Genomic DNA, 17443 nt, shown 5'->3' on the forward strand with positions numbered 1-17443 from the left:
ATGTAGAAAGTCTATGGTAATCATCATAAGATAATCATTTTCTAATTCCAAAATGTCGCTCTAGAGGATCCTGGTTAAATTTTTTCTGTCAGAATATATTTAAATCTGCTATCCCACAAGAATTAATATATTTCGCTAGTGCTCTGAATTGTCACTCTAAATAATTCAAGGGTTCTTTCTTAGGCAAACGTGTTTGTTGTATTGTCAATTACGTGTAATATATTTTATAAAATCATGTAATGCTAGAATCCTTTGTACAGGGCAGACGATGGTGTCTGAGTTCAGCGTATCTGCAAGGTCATTCATTCACCTTTGAATTCTTTTGTATTTTCACTTTTCTCGAACCCATTACAGTTTATGACTCTAAAAATGTATCGATTTTGAAAAACTCACACTAAACAACTGAAATGCTGGTCTGGAGTTCATTCACTGGAAGGAATTACAGTCAATGTAACTAGACATAATTTTGGGCATTCAGGTGTGGAGTAATGGCACATAAATGCATACAATCGCATGATTAGCTTTGATGTTCTTCTGATTTTCGGGTGTCACATCCAATTATTTTTTACTCGGATATTTAACGATGCTGTATCAACTACTGGGTTATTTAGCGTCAGTTGAATTGGTCATAGCCAGATAGTATTTGGTAAGGGTACATGTTATGAGAAAGGATTGTTGTCCTCTTCGTTGGATATTTTCTCTTCTTTTCTTTTTTTTAAGATATCGAGGCAAGTTTAGGAAAATACGTGTTATGGCATACGGTTTTGGTCGCCAGTTCTTGCGTGGAAGTCCCACTTCTTTATCAGCAATAATAAATTTATCGGCTCTTACAATCAAAAGTTGCCCTCGGTAGTGCAGTTGGTATAGCACTGGCCTTCTATGCTCGAGGTTGCGAGTTCGATCCCGGCCGAGATCGATGGCATTTAAGTGTGTTTAAATGCGACAGGCTCATGTCAGTAGATTTACTGGCATGTAAAAAAACTCCTGTGGGACAAAATTCCAACACACCGGCGAAGCTGATATAACCTCTGTAGTTGCGAGCGTCGTTAAATAAATCATAATTTAAAAAAAATCACAATCAAAACCGCAGAAAAATGGATATCACAGATATAAGAATGAGCATACAGTTTTCTGTGTTCGTGGAATTGCTCTACACCATTTCTGAAAAGTAGTCTAGTCTTTGGGTGGATAAAAGAAACGTCTCTTCCTTACAGATTATACAGTATAATTGGATTTACATCAAAACAAAACAATTAGGCTTACATAAACGGCACAATAAAAATCACCGGAACACCACAAGAAATATCTTCTTAATTCCATAGTAGAACGATCGTCATGCCAATGTTTCGCTCAGTTGCCGTGGCAATACTAGGGGGTTTAAAAGTCCCATTAGACCCTTGCCGAGTTACCACACTTTCTATTCTAAATGCTCTGCTTAAGTAAATAAGGATATTATAATGTATCGGGTACCCGTATACTCAGTAGTAATATGATGACTTCAAAACTGATAAAATTCAATTCTGTTACAGTAAATTTGCCAGTACAGTAATTAACTGAAGTGTATAAAATATTTTAATTCTCTAATAGAGTTTGAATTGAAATTCTAACCAAAATTATTTACAGACATACTGCTGCAAAATTCTTCATAAATGTGTTCGAAATAACATAAACACAAAGTTTTAATCAGCGAAAAGCTCAGTGTTCAATGTAACAAATTGCCTACATTAGATAGAACTGAAGAAACATAAGAACATCCTGATTTCTTCAGAGCTTGTATGACAAGATTCTGTGAGAAGTGACGGAGTATATTTTGAAAAGCAATATGACTTTAACCCTACAACAAACTATTTAGCATCATTATTACACTGTGGAAACATGCTTATGTATAGTTTATTTTGACAAATTAGATTTCGTTATTAGAAAACTGACCATATTTGACAGTATGAAAAATTGTAATTACTTCAGACTTCGTTAATAATGGTATTGCTTCCTTATAACTCAATGTTTTGTTTTGGTAATGCATTGTATCATTGTAAATGTAGAATAATTGAAAATAAATACTGAGTGGGGTAGATAAAAGTAGCCCACCTTCCGTTTGAATGAGAATGTGATATTTTCACTGGTTGAAATTCCATTATTGTATTCTATCGTAGAGAAAGCGCAAAAAAAGCTTGCCCATTTGACTGATGCGCAGAGAACAGTATTCGGTCCTTGTGCCGCCATGCTCGTTACAGGGCTGCTATGAATCACCTAATGCTGATTACAGGGCGCATTCGAAAGTGCGGTCTTGAGCTGTTCGTATCGTGGAGTGTATTGTGCAGAGCGGGTAGAAGCCAGTGTGTGCGTTACATATTCTGCATTTTATCCCTGATATCAGGAGTTTTATATAGTTCAAAGTGTGTTTGTTAAATAACAGAGTTGTGTATAACATTCTATGCACTTAACAATGCCCCCATTTCGCTCTAAATTAGGAAGTGCTAATAAAACGTTACACAGTCAAACTAGGGAATTATTTATAAAGTTTATAAATTTATGAAAAACGAAACAGGCTTTGCTCGTAACATAAGGAGTATATACAGATTAAAATAAATCGACCCTAGTACCCTAGTTATCGGAACATCACATAGTTTTAGTGTTTTATTACAACATCAAATATCAATTTATTACACGATTACATATTTCTTATAACATCTTTGTCATTTCATTCAGTGATTTTATATGTAAAAAAATTCGTGCTTCTGTATTTTCAAAGATTATATATTTTTTACAACATCTTTGTCATTTCATTCAGTAATTTTATATGTAGAAAATGCGTGCTTCTGTATTTTCAACAATTATATATTTCTTATAACATCTTTGTCATTTCATTCAGTGATTTTATGTGTAAAAAATTCGTGCTTCTGTATTTTCAACAATGTTATGTTATTAGTTGCCCTGCAATAAGGTTTACGTTATGTTACACATGCTGTGATAAATCTCACTTGAAACATCAAGCTAACAGACGACTGAGAACTGTCGACAGTTTGTCATTCGAATCGAAGCGAGGTCGAGTGCACCTGAACGTTTCCGAAAGTTTGCACAGCTTTCCGTGGCAAGCTCTTTTTGCGTCTACTCTATCATAACGAAATGAATAAACGGCTACAATAATAGACAATTTTATACAATAATCGATTGTTGGCATTCTTCCTGGCAGCATTTCATCAATAGTTATTAGTCGAATTACACTGTCTGTTCGCATTCTGCAAAATGATTTACTCGAAAGAGTGGAAATTGTGGAAGCTTATGTGAGAATAGGTTCGATTAAGGAAACCTACGAAATTTTCAGGGCCAAGTTTTCTGGATAGAGGACAACCGGCAAAGAGAGCAATAGAGGGTTTGGTAAAAAAAGTGACTATAAGATCTATTCAAAATGTGAAAAGATAAAGTGTTACTTCAGTTCGCACACCAGAAGTTATTGAGGGCATCCGCCAAAGGATTATTGCATAAAATTGTCCATTGTTGTAGTTGTTTACTCATTTCATTATGATACAATACGATAGAATACAATAATGGAATTTCAAGCAGTCAAATTTTCTTTCTCCTAGTCTTTATTAAAGCAAAGATTTTTTTTTTTTTTTGGAGTTCACTGTACTCTTCATAATTGTATATTTTTTTAACTTCACAACTATTACTTTTCTTTTAAAAAAGCTCGTTAATGTAGAGCCTGATTGTAAACTTGTGGCAACTGCGTGAATGACGAATTCGCAACTACTTACATGGACTCACCAAGAGTCTTGCTGAGGGGTGTTTGAACAGTATGCTCTATGAGTAAGCAGTCGCCCATACACACAGAACCCTCCACTCCGAAGCCTCAGAAAGAAGCTTATGCATGTTGGTGCCACGAGATTGCGATCGGGCTCTAGCTAGTTCAAGGTTTCATTTGAACACTTATTTCTCAATATTATGTCCGAGGAGACAGAAGGAAAAATGTAAAATCTTTGAGTACCTCATGAAAGAATAGGTGTAGATGCTAACTTTTGCTGGTATTGTTGGATTGTGGCCGCCATCTTAGAGCAAGGTCACATATTTTAAATGGGAAGGGGGTCATGACGCATATCAAATGAGACTAAAATGGAATTCATTGCTGTAATCAGATCTGACATATTAAGTTATGTTCTACGGTTCAAAAGTTATTAGCACAGAAATTTGAAATTACTGGTTACAGTATTGATGAAAGAGAAGGAGATAAGGTTGTCCTGGTATCTGAAGAACGCAGATACCATATCATATCTGTAGATTTCAACAACCGATATCCAGAAAGACCACCAATTTCAAATTTAGAGCAACTGGAACTGTTCAAAAGAAGCCAAGTAGAAGTTGGTCAAAAACAGCAAATGATGAGAGAACCTCAACACTAGTCTTGGCCTCGTTTACCAATAATCCAAAATGCAGCACTTGAAATCTTTCGGCAGAAAGTGGTATCAATTAGTGTGTGGATTGTGTGGATTCTTCATACCAATAAATGGAACCTGTTCAAGGTCCAGATGCTGCAGAAACTATCAGAGAATGAATCCGATAGACATGTCGAATTCTGCAAGACCAAGGTTGAGGTTTTCAGCCAACTGCTATTTGGCTTGTCTTGAACAGTCCCTGTTGCTCTAAATTTAGATATCAGGGATGTGATAGTGTTGTGTGAAATTGGCAATCTTTCTGGACATTGAAATTTGCGGCTATGATACTGCAGCTGCTTTCCCCAAACATCAGAATCACCTCAATCCTCTCCTCTTTTGTCAATGTCATCTCCAGTTTACTGAAACTACTTACTACTGCTTATGGCTTTTAGAGAATCCAGATGTTCATTGCTGCCCTCACATGCGGTTGGTCCCTATCCTAAGCAAGATTAATCCAATCCCTACCATCATATTCCACCTCCCTCAAATCTACTTTAATATTATCCTGCCATCTATGTCTCAGCTTCCCCAAAGGTCTTTTCCCCTCCGGCTTCCCAACTAACACTCTATATACATTTCTGGATTTGCCCATACGTGCTACATGCCCTGTCCATCTCAAACGTCTGGATTTAATGTTCCTAATTATGTCAGGTGAAGAATACAATGCGTGCAGTTCTGCGTTGTGTAACTTTCTCCATTCTCCTGTAACTTAATTCCTCTTAGCCCAAAATATTTTCCTAAGCACCTTATTCTCAAACACCCTTATCCACTGCTCCTCTCTCAAAGTGAGAGTTCAAGTTTCACAACCATAGAGAACAACCGGTAATATACCGTCAAACCGTCTAGAGTCGACTGCTTTTTTTCGTACTTTTACCACTACTTCACAGAGAAAGCGATCTACTATTTCACTGAAAATGGTATGTTATAGCATACAACTCAGAGATTGTTTTCTGTTATTTTCATTATATGAACTTCAATGGTCACTGAGGAAAACAAATTTTAAACGCCGGTCGACTCAACCCTGTACATGGTGTTAAGTCGACCACCATATTAAATATACATGTAAATTAATGTGTGCTGTCATTGCGGTCAGCGGTCGAAATCGACCTTCTTTTGGATGCTTTTATTGTTATTTACTTTATTATTTTTTTATTTTTAAGTTATTTGGGATAGGAAAATGCGAACTTTAATATAGTTATTTTAATGTGCATACATTAAATAGGTTAATGCTCCTAAATTTAATAGAAAATATTTAATTAATTAGCAGACATAAAATTACGTCAAACTACACTCAACATTATCACATTATTAATGTACTAATTAATAAAATAGCCCTGAAAAATACAGGAAATACAGTTTCCATCTCCTAATTAATATCATAACCCTGAAAATCAACACCAAATTTTAAGAATTCCTTTTTCTCCATAGGAACAGGAGCACTTAGTTTTCTTTCTACCTGAACATAGTCAATAAGACTCACATCCTTCACCTCAGGATATTTGAACTGGAATCCACCCCAATTTCTAACAAAACGAAGTTCAAGTCCTTCTCCTGGAACCAGTTCCTCAATGCAACCGACATAAAATTTAATTGTCTTTTTAGTTGGGAACTTCACTAAAAGCTGATCCCCTGATTTAGGGTCATCGAAATTGTCATTATCATTGTTATATTCCTCTTCAACCCACTCATCTGACGAATCTTTAGTGGAATGTCGTCCATCTTCATCACTATCACTGGACTCCTGGTATCCTCTCTGTTTTCTTTTCTTGGTGGTTTTCTTAGCTTCTCTTTTTCTGGTCTCCTCAGTTGACACAGAATGAGAGATATCTTCATTTGACTGAGATGTTCCACCTTCAGTAGGCCTACTGATACCTGATACTCGCAATACATTTTCCTGGTTCAATTTCAATTTTCCTTTTCCTTTTCTTGGCAGCCAATTATTTTTCATATCTCATGCCCTGGAGCACTTTAATGACCACTTCTCCCACCAGTGCTGGTGTGTACTGAGATTCTGGAGACTCTGTCATACCAGATTATGGTAGTTTATTAAGGACTCTTTGTGGCTCGAATGGGTAAATTCCACAGGCCTGCATGGTCGACTCTGTACTGGAATACAACTTCAACTTCTGACATCTCTCAATAATATGGAAAAATATTTTTTGTTGTAATATGTTGTTAAGCTTAAAATTCTGATTACAGAAATACAGTTATTTTGTATTGCATTTCAGTTAAACAAGGCTAAATTGTTAAAAGATAGACAGAGTACTTTTTGTTAATATTTTTGCTATTGGCAACATTGAATTTTACATAATCAAGAATGCACAATATGTTTGGCATTACCTTGCGAGATTGAAAGGGGAAGTGTTATCAGTCAGCTGGAAGCAAGCAGTGGCGGCTAGTAGGCAATTCTATTGGAATAAACACATGAAATTAGAAAGTGTACACAGTGGTCGAATCTAGACCCCCAGGTCGACTCTAGGCAGTTTCACTGTAACTGTTTTATAAATTCTAACTTTCCGCTCTTTTGAGAGCAGACTGGATGACAAAAACTTCTCAACCAAATAATAACAGGTATTTCCCATATTTATTCTATGTTTAATTTTCTCGCAAGTGTCATTTATATTTGTTACTGTTGCTCGAAAATATTTGAATTTTTTCACCTCTTCAAAGGATAAATTTCCTATTTGTATATTTCCATTTCGTACTATGTTCTGAAATATCACCAGTAATTTCAAATTTCTGTGTTAATTACTTTTGAACCACAACACATATTTCAAATCTGATTATGACAATGAATTCCTGAGAAAATTTTGGCCTTATCTGCTATGCCACATGACAACCTTCAAATTAAGAAAAAATGTCACATTGATCTAAGATGGTGGCCATGTTCTGGAAATACCCAGAAGAAGTTGGCTCTGTCATTCATCCTTTCGTGAGCTGGTCAGATCTTTAATTTTCCCTTCCATCTTCGAAATAGAATGGTGTCTTGGAACTTTTTAGTCAACTGGTATTATAATATAGATGAAATTGTTTTAATCAAGTTATGAAAACTCTGCTTTTGCTTTTCTCTTATAACTCAGAATTGTTTTACTAGCTATAGGCCTAGATAACAAAATTGGCATTTCCAAATTAGAAAGGCCGTCTCTGTCCATAAGTACAAGAATAGAGGAGATGAGTACCAATATGTAATCAGACGCACAGTGATGTCACGTCACACAGGACTATATTAGGAGATAGAATCACAGCGGTGACTTGCCGAATACTGTGAATCATACTGTGAATGAAGTAAAAATGAATGAATGATTACCAGGGCGTGAAACTGAGAGAGGAGTTTCCGGTAGCAAGACTTTGCAGGCTGTTGTTTTGTTGCCTGATCACCAGAAGTGCTAAACATAAATTTTCTGATTGTACTAGTGGCTTGTGCAGCAATTGCTGCAAACTAAGTCCATGAAAAGTTCAAATAAAAATTGTTCAGATTTATTTTCAATGAAGAATACCAGACATTTTGATAGTTATTTGCTTCCATAATAGTGATACATACTCCCTCTGAATGTTTTTTTTTTTTTTTGCCAAATACTTTTCCTTGAACCTATCCGTCTTCAGTTCTTGAGTTTCAATGCAAAATCGCTAGTAACAATGTCAGGATGATCAGTGGGTTTTTCATGTGGGAGTAATGCAGTAGCTATTTCGGGTCATTGTGGATTGTATGTGACAGTTAAGAAAATGTAAGGTTTGTCATGCTTTGAACAAAAGACTTAGCATCTTGGTATAGCTGCTGCATGTTTCGTGAACTACCCTGAACTGTAGAGGGCAGAATCACTTTTTCCCACTAAGAGATCTTGCTGAGGTGATCAAGAGTCTACAAAATCTTGTAGGCCTCTTATTTTATAAATAAGTAATACCTTTTGGTCTTTTCTTATGAATTGTAATTTTTTGCGTTTCTTCCAGACAATACTGATCTATCAAATACTGCTGGATTAATTTGTGTAGCAATGAATGTTATTTCGTATATTTTCTGTAATATAGACTGATGTGAGGAATTTATTGCTGAGATGTGGAAAATGGCGAATGATATGTCAGAGTTGTAGAATCTTATATGCGCCCTAAATAAAATTGTCCGTCATAAATCGTTAGCAGTTTCAGTGTTTCATTCATTGCTGCTTGCGGGAAATAAACTTACTCATCACGGTTGCAAGAAGTGAAATGGAATGCTATTTTCCCTACAACAAAATATGCTTGGCAGCGATCACAAATCTAATCAATTAAACCAAAGAAATATGAAATTAATTGTGATATAGTTTAAAGATGCAGCAAAAATAGGAATCATGACTCAATTACTACCAAGGAAAGTTAGAGAATCAGACATATAAATATCTATATCACACTGCCATTACATATATGAAAAGGACCCACACCACTTGATTAATAATTGTAAAAGTATTTCATTTTTAATAACAGTATTGTTACCTTACGTAAGTTTTATAGTTTTCAGTAACATAAGGTTATATAGGCCTATAGCCGTTACTCAGTAAATTATAGAAATGAAGATCTAATATAAAATATTCTTCCTCTGCGTCTACTTACATAAAGCCCCAAAAGGTTTCACTTTCATATATCAGTATAGCATTATGTGTTGCATTAACTATAATAATATTTCATTTTTAATGGTAATAATGTCATCAAACATTCTTAAGTTTTGTAGTTCTTAATATCCATTACACAGCTGTACTCTGAAAACTACAGACTAGAGAATCAGACCTGTAAATTATTTTTTATACACTATGAAAACATTGCACAAATGAAGATCGACATATTGGCATTATGATGGGAAAGAATCTGAGCCGTCTGAACTCTGTCAGCAATCCTGTAGGTCATGGCCTTCGTGTAATAGCCTATTGTTTATTGTAGTGTGTGTTTTGTTTTATTCTGAAATGCAACATGGCCGACTTGATGCTCGCTTCGCTTAAGGAAGCGAACATCAAGTCGGCCATGAATGCAATTAATTAGTTCTCAAAACTGACGAAAGATAGATTTTGGAAAAAAGGAAAATGATGTAGGAAAATTGACATTTCACTGAAAACTACTATTTTTCCGAAAAACTTTGGGTTCCAAGCTTCAAAATGAGGAGTCATTTATTAAAATCCATTCAGCTGTTTTACCGTAATTTCCATTACCAGGTCAAATTATATATATAGCATGTGGGAAACCAGCAGCTATTGGGAAACACCATTGTATACGAGATATATCTCGTAGGCAACAGAAAGCCACACAGAACAACAAAATAGCAGCTATATTTCTTTTGAGACGAGAGCCTGATGACTATTTCATAAGTTGTTTGTATGTTTATGTTATTAATCAAGAAAATATGTGAAAATTTCATCAGGACAACTATTTTATTTTATTTAAAAATATTTAAGAAATATTTTATTTATACTTCTTTTTTTTAATTTTTACTTATTAACTTAATTATGTAACAAACACACAAAAATAATAACATTCATCTTTAACAGTCTTTATAATTTGATCAACAAAACAACCAATATCACGTTCAAAATTTCAAATGTTAAGCTTCACAGCCAGACCACCAGAGCGCACTCTTTGTTCTCTGCTTCCCTGTTGTAACATGTGCCGTGCACTTCTATTATTTTGTTGTTCTGTTGATTTTTTGGTTTTTGGGTTGTATGTGTAGGATTTCCTGATGGTTCGTTTGGAGATGTGTTTACAACCACTGAAGTTGTGCTTGGCTTGGGACCACGACGACTCAGCTCTGTTAGAGACCTCAATTGTGGTAGTGGTAATTCTGCAGGAACTTTCACCGCTAGTGGTAAGTGTAACATTTAAGTGTAACAGTCAAGTGTTTACAAGCACAAGAAAATGAAAGGATTCAAGAAATATAGAATCAAATAGATCAGCCGCAAATGGGTACCGGTATGAAATCAATAAAATTATATTCATATATAATAGGCTAGGCCTAGGTACTAACTTGTATCTCTAACACTGGTAATGTTATGATAATGAACACAGGTTGATCTTTGACATGACGAACATAAAGTAGCCTAAGCATTGCTAAGTTCATCCTGTGAACAATAGTAAATAGTTCAGGAATTTCAATCGTTGTTTTAATGTCTTAATTAATATCGTTTTACATCAACCATTAAGTGAGAAGCTCTACATTACGGTTTCCCTTATATGGGAATTTTTTTTTTTTATGTATCAAACGTCCCCTAATTTTGTTTTATCACAGTTCCTCTTATGTAAAATTTTTACTTAATTGCATGGCTTTAACCCATGCCGACTTTGCTTTCAAATTTTAATTTCATTTAAATTTATTGATGATTAATGAACAAATCAATTTCACAAGTTTTCTTTATTTTTCTTCCGACAACCATGGTCTTCATCTTGTTTGCATTTATCTTCATCTCATACTGCTCACAGTTGTCAGTTAGCTCCAGTAGCATATCCCTTAGTATCGTCTCCTCTTTTACTAACAACGACATATTATCAGCAAATTTTATGCACTTTATTCTTCTTTCTCCTACTATCACCCCTCCTATGTTCTGAAAACAGTTCTTTACCAAATTCTCCAAGTAGATGTTGAACAGATAGGTGATAAAGGGCATCCTTGTCATACTCCTCTCCCTATTTCACTTTCTTCAGACATTTCTTCTCCTATCCTGACTTTGACTTGTTGTTTCATATAATTATGTTGTTGTTGTTTTGTAATGCTAGGCGTTTGACAATAAAGTCATTTCACCTCTTGCACTCCAATATTTTTCAAAGATATTGTCATGGTCAGCCACTGAAACACAGATTTTGGGGTGTTCTGAATCTATTTCTTGATTTGAATTGCACAATGGGCGGTTAGGGGACAGATATATACCAATTCTATGCAGGCGTTTGGCCAAACAGTCATGGCCTGTTGCCAATTTAAATGCAGCTACAGATGATTTGCGTGGTAAATCGGAAATTAACTGTGGATTATGATGCAGAGAGTTTCATTTTTTCCCTTGAGATTGTGTTATCAAATTTTGTTTGTTGAAGTCTAAGTGTGTAGATTTAATAAATCTTTTCACAGAATAACACGTAGATTTAGTGACAGGTCTGTAAGTAGCAGTGCTGCCGTTCTTTGCTAAAGCATCCACATTCTCATTTCCCAGGATTCCACAATGGGATGGTATCCATTGGAATACAATTCTTTTTGGAATATGTATGATAAGACTTCTTGTGTTCTACACATTAGAAATTGAAAACAACAAATCCATAAATTTTCTAGACATCACAATAACAAAAATAGACAACAAACACACATTCAAAGTATACAGAAAACCCACAACAACAACACACGTACACAACACATCCAACCACCCCACACAACACAAACAAGCTGCATTCCGAACAATGGTACACAGACTACTCAACATACCAATGAACCAACAGGATTACAACGAAGAACTAAACACAATCAAATACATAGCACAAGAAAATGGATACAACCCCAACATAATAGACAACATAATACGTAAGACAAAACAAAACCACAAAAAACAGAAGAATACAACACAAACACAAGAACACAAAAAATACATCACACTAACATACGAAAACAAAAACACACATAAAATTGCAACCTCATTCAAGAAATTAAATTACAACATCGCATACAGAACAAATAACACTCTACAAAAACATCTCAACACACAAACAACACAAACAAACAAATACAACCACACAGGCGTATACAAACTCAAATGTAACACCTGCAACAACTTCTACATAGGACAGACAGGCAGATCATTTCAAACACGTTACAAAGAACACATCACAGCCATAACAAAATTACAAAACACTTTCACATATGCAGAACACATCACAAATGCCAACCACACCTACAGAGGCATCAACACAGACATGGAAATATTGCACATCCAAACAAAAAGCCAGAAACTCAACACACTAGAACAATATGAAATATACAGACACACGAAAACACACCCCAACGATATTCTCAACACACAACTCAATTTCAAAACACATACACTCTTTGACTCTACACTACGAACGCACCCTCACAGGAAACAAGAGGCACCAGGACCAACAACGACCAGTTCTGAAGATGATCCAAAATAGGTCGAAACATGTTAACAAGGTACATTAAAATTTAACACAAGAAAGTCTTATCATACATATTTCGAAGTGATACAGTGTTAAAAGTTGTGTAATCAAGATGTACAATTCTTTTATTGAGTGTTATTAATTGAGAGAGCATTTTAGTTATTTCTGCTGTTTGAGATGAAGGTGTGTGTTTAGAGACTATTGTTAGAATAGCTGCTTTGGAATCCGACAATATAACTGCATTCTTAAATTTATTCATGTTGTTGTTGTTTTCTAATGCAAGGCGTTTGACAATAAAATCATTTGACCTCTTGCACTCTAATATTTTTCAAAGATATTATCATGACCAGCCAATGAAGCACAGATTTTGAGGTGTTCCGAATCCATTTCTTGGTTTGAGTTGCACAATGGGCAGTTAAGGGACTGATATATTCCAATTCTATGCAGGTGTTTAGCCAAACAATCATGGCCTGTTGCCAATCTAAATGCAGCTACAGACGATTTTCGTGGTAAATCAGGAATTAACTGTGGATTTTGATGCAGAGAGCTCCATTTTTTCCCTTGGGATTGTGTTATCAAATTTTGTTTTTTTGAAGTCTAAGTATGTAGATTTAATAAATCTCTTCACAGAGTAATACGTAGATTTAGTAACAGGTCTGTAAGTAGCAGTGCTGCCCTTCTTTGCTAAAGCATCCACATTCTCGTTTCCCAGGATTCCACAATGGGATGGTATCCATTGGAATACAATTCTTTTATTGAGTGATATTAATTGAGAGAGCATTTTAGTTATTTCTGCTGTTTGAGATGAAGGTGTGTGTTCAGAGACGATTGATAGAATAGCTGCTTTGGAGTCTGACAATATAACTGCATTCCTAAATTTATTGATGTGGCAAAGAAGATTCCTGAGACATTCACTTATTGCAATGATTTCACCATCAAAACATGTTGTTCCATATCCAAGTGATCTATAAAGTGAGAAGAGACAGCACGTAACACCTGCACCGGCACCTTGTTCTCTGGAGATCAAGGATCCGTCGGTGTATAAATGAAGCCAGTTTTGTGGAGGGTACCTAATATTAATTGTCTCTAAAGACAATTGTTTCAGTATTTCATTGTTTACTTCTGATTTCAGTATTTCTTCTGTTAAATTTAGATTATATTCTATATTTAATAGAGATGTGGCATAGAAGATTTCTGAGACTTTCACTTATTGCAATGATTTCTCCATCAAAACTTGTTGTTCCATATCCAAGAGATCTATAAAGTGAGAAGAGAAAGCACGTAACACCTGCACCTGCACCTTGTAATTTTTCTTTTAAATTCAGGATGTTGATTTTCTGTTTTAATTCTTGAACCATGGATATGAAACTTCTTTGGGTTTTTAATCTACAGAGAGGAATGTATGAATGCCAATTGTTTCCTGGTAATCTGATAAGTTTTTTTATTTTGAATCAGTGCTTTTTCTTCTATTGTCATTTTGATGCTGTTAATGTTAGTGAAGTATCTCATAGAATCTGTTGGAGTTGTTTTGATTCCACCACTAATGAGCTTGAGAGCTTGGTTTTGAACACGTTCTATTTCGTTTATGAAAGGTGAAGTAATTAAAATTTCTCCGCAGTATGTCAGCACTGGCTGTACAAACATTTGGATGTAGTGTTCAAAGTATTTCTAGAGCATCCCCATTCCTTTCCTACTAGTCTTTTTAGAAGGGAGAATCTTTTACGAGCTTTTTCAGAAATATATTTAAATGGTTGCTCCATGTTAACTTACTGTCGAAATAGACTGGAACAGTATAAAACAGATTGCAATGAAAAGGAAGGAAAAAAAAAATGAAATTATTTAAGTATGGTAGAATGGTAGTAAAAATCATCAATAATATTGAATTTGGAGAAGAAATATGTGTAATCATATTTTATTATACTCAGTTGTATAGCTTAGACAGTGGCAATTAACTCTAGAAACACGATTTGACTTTTGTTCCAAGAACAAAATGAAATGTCAAAAATGACTTTAAAGATCTACATACCATTTTATTTGTCATTTTCACTATAAAATTATAGTCTTCATTTGTTCTGAGACATTCCCTAGTCCTGTCAGAAAATTTTCATCTAGAAATTAGAGTATTTTTCATATATTAATAGTTCTGCCAACACAAAATTGTGGACAGGTTGAGGTTATCAACCTGGCCGTCTTCGGAGTGGTATTTATTTATTATTCTATACTTTATTCATTTCTCTTCCTTTATTAGTTTGCATATTTTATGTTTATAATTCTTTAGGTAGACTATACGTATTATATGTAATGTAGAAACAAAACTGTACAAATAACCAAAATGTTTAACTCAGGGAAAGTCAAAACAACACTCACGTTTGATAAATCTTTGCTCTTCCAGTAGCTAAACTCCAGCCGTCTACAGCAACAACACTTCCTCCTACTGCTGTGGCAAGTGCGGATTCAAATTTGACAGTGGAAGGCACGACTCCTCGACAATATCCTAAAGGAGATGACCTTGCAACTGTGACATATACGTTATGGGTTGGAACAAACGTGACAGAATTTCACCATCAGTGTGACAGCTGAGAAGTATTCGACTTTTTATCACATAATGCAAATAGCTGCAGAACAAGATTCCCACTATGTGTGAGTATCATTTGTTACCACTACTGAAACATAGATACCCACATTCTGATGCCTCCAGATGTGGACTGTATAGACCCTCCTGAATTCCGATATTCTCAAACACATTAATTTTGATAATCATTCACTTCATTTAAATACCGAAGTACCTAGGGGGGACCAAATTCACATCGATAAAAAAGATGGCACAAAGGTTCAAAATCAATCAAATCAATCAAACTCCTGTATCTCCTCATGAGGAGCACAGGGCATTCACAAAGTGCCTCCATCGGACCCTATTTGTAGCCAACTTCTTCACTTCACTCCATGTTTTCCCCTCCCTAGCAATTTCCTCCAAAGCTGTTCTCTTCCATGTATTTTTTGGCCTTCCTCTTGTTCTACTACCCTGGGGGTTCCAATGCAAAGCCATTCTTTCTACTGCTCCTTTTTCTTTCCTGATTGTGTGCCCTATCCAATTCCACTTTCGTCTTTTGATTTCTATTGTGATTTCGTTCTGATTTGTTATCTTCCATAGTTCTGAGTTTGTGATTATATCTGACCATCTAATTTTTAAGATTCTTCGTAAACATCTATTAACAAATGTTTGCAGTTTATTTTCTATAATTTTACTTGTTTGTCATGTCTCACAGCCATATAATAAGGCTGATTTCACATTACTGTTAAAGATTTTAATTTTTGTAAATCGAGATATAATATAAGATTTCCATATTGGGTACAACTGGACAAATGCACTATTTGCATTTTTATTCGGTTCTTTACATCCTCAAAGGCTCCACAATCCTTGTCAATTATACTACCCAAATATTTAAATTCTTGAACAGTATCAGTGTTATTATTATTTATTATAAATTTATCTGTCTTTTTTACTATTTAACCTCAAAGGTTCGGAAAGGAGGACATTATTTGAAAAAAAAGAGAACAGAAAATATGTATTTAGACTTACACTTATTATACCGGTACTTATTATGTCAGTATCTATTTTATTACAAAATATTTACAGTACAGATTTAGGCTTATATCATACTTAGAAGTATATTAATATCTATTTCATTACAACATAATTATGAAAAAATTAATAATAATGTTTTTACAGTTAGCTACATATGAAAGTCAATGGAACTATAATTGAATAGCTTATTTTGGAAACATAACATGTGACATTTTCGCATATCGGTATGTTACTTTTTTAACCAGAGTGCTCTAAGATACTTATGACAAAACTTGATAATATAAAATGATTTTACAGTTAGCTACATATGAAAACAACGAGCATAACAAATAGGAGCAAAGAGTGTTATGATCATTGGCAAAGAGTATATTCTGTCGCTGCTGCCACCTACAGGCAAATTACTTGAGAAAAGGGTCAAATCAGATACTTTCAAAATATCAGGCATACAAGTTACGAAAAGGAGGACATTTCTCGATTTTTTTTTAAATCCGCCTGGACCCCGGACAAAGGCCTAAAAAGGAGAGTATGTCCGGACAAAAGAAGGCTTCTGGTCACTCTAGAAGTACCTACTTATTAAAACCTTTTTTATTAAAAGAGTTGTATTCCAAGTAGAATGTTGAGTTACAGCACAGTTGCAATTATTCAAGCCAGCCCAATTCTTTCATTTTTTTTTTTTTTTTTTGCTTAACTCATTTCCCGAATAAAAAAAACAATCACAGAGTGATGTACTAATTGAGTAACGAAAATTAACTCTGGCGATATGTATTAAAATGTGTAATGTTTTCAGTTTAACTTCAATTTTAATTTACTTTAGTGTTTGTCAGACTGTGAACAAGCATACACTAACGTGAATGTTGAAAGAAAACGAAAAAAAGATCGTGGATTTAATAGAAGATTAAGTTCAGAAATTGTGAAAATTAAATGATGAGATACCTACTAAAGATAAAAATTGACGTTGAGTTCGAAATGGAAAGTATCATCATCAGTTCTTACTGTGGATTTGTGGTTGTTGTATCTAAGCCTACGTTCTTTCCTTGTCCAGTATTTGTAGTTTATTACTGCTCTTAGGAATGATACTTCTGTCAATTCAGTCTTTCATAATCGAGTCTTTTTCTAAATTCAGTTTTCGAAACCATAAAGCTCGAATGACCAATAAGGAAAATATAGACGTTGTGTAGAGGACTGATCAACCCCTCACTTTAACCCTACAGTAGTTGCTGTAAGTTACTGTCACATAGTAGTCGCTGTGGACTGGCACTCCACAAGCAAATAAAAGGGTTTAAATTTATTTACAGTCATAAAGAAATTATGGACA

The 17443-nt window shown here is 34.7% G+C and overlaps 1 protein-coding gene across 8 annotated transcripts in view; it reads left to right on the forward strand.

Annotated features, from left to right (window-relative positions):
* LOC138696340 (DNA polymerase alpha catalytic subunit-like) overlaps window positions 1-17443 on the forward strand; it is a 575659-nt gene that overhangs the window by 91998 nt on the left and 466218 nt on the right. For 7 of the 8 annotated variants that reach the window (XM_069821156.1, XM_069821155.1, XM_069821153.1 and 4 more), the window contains exons 14-15: window positions 10120-10254; window positions 14935-15182. The gene's annotated coding sequence lies outside the window, so the exon portion shown is untranslated. The remainder of the gene's footprint in view (window positions 1-10119; window positions 10255-14934; window positions 15183-17443) is intronic. The other variant, XM_069821158.1, reaches the window with a different exon arrangement.

This window comes from Periplaneta americana, chromosome 3 (assembly GCF_040183065.1).
Source record: "Periplaneta americana isolate PAMFEO1 chromosome 3, P.americana_PAMFEO1_priV1, whole genome shotgun sequence".
Taxonomy (NCBI): Eukaryota; Metazoa; Arthropoda; class Insecta; order Blattodea; family Blattidae; genus Periplaneta; species Periplaneta americana.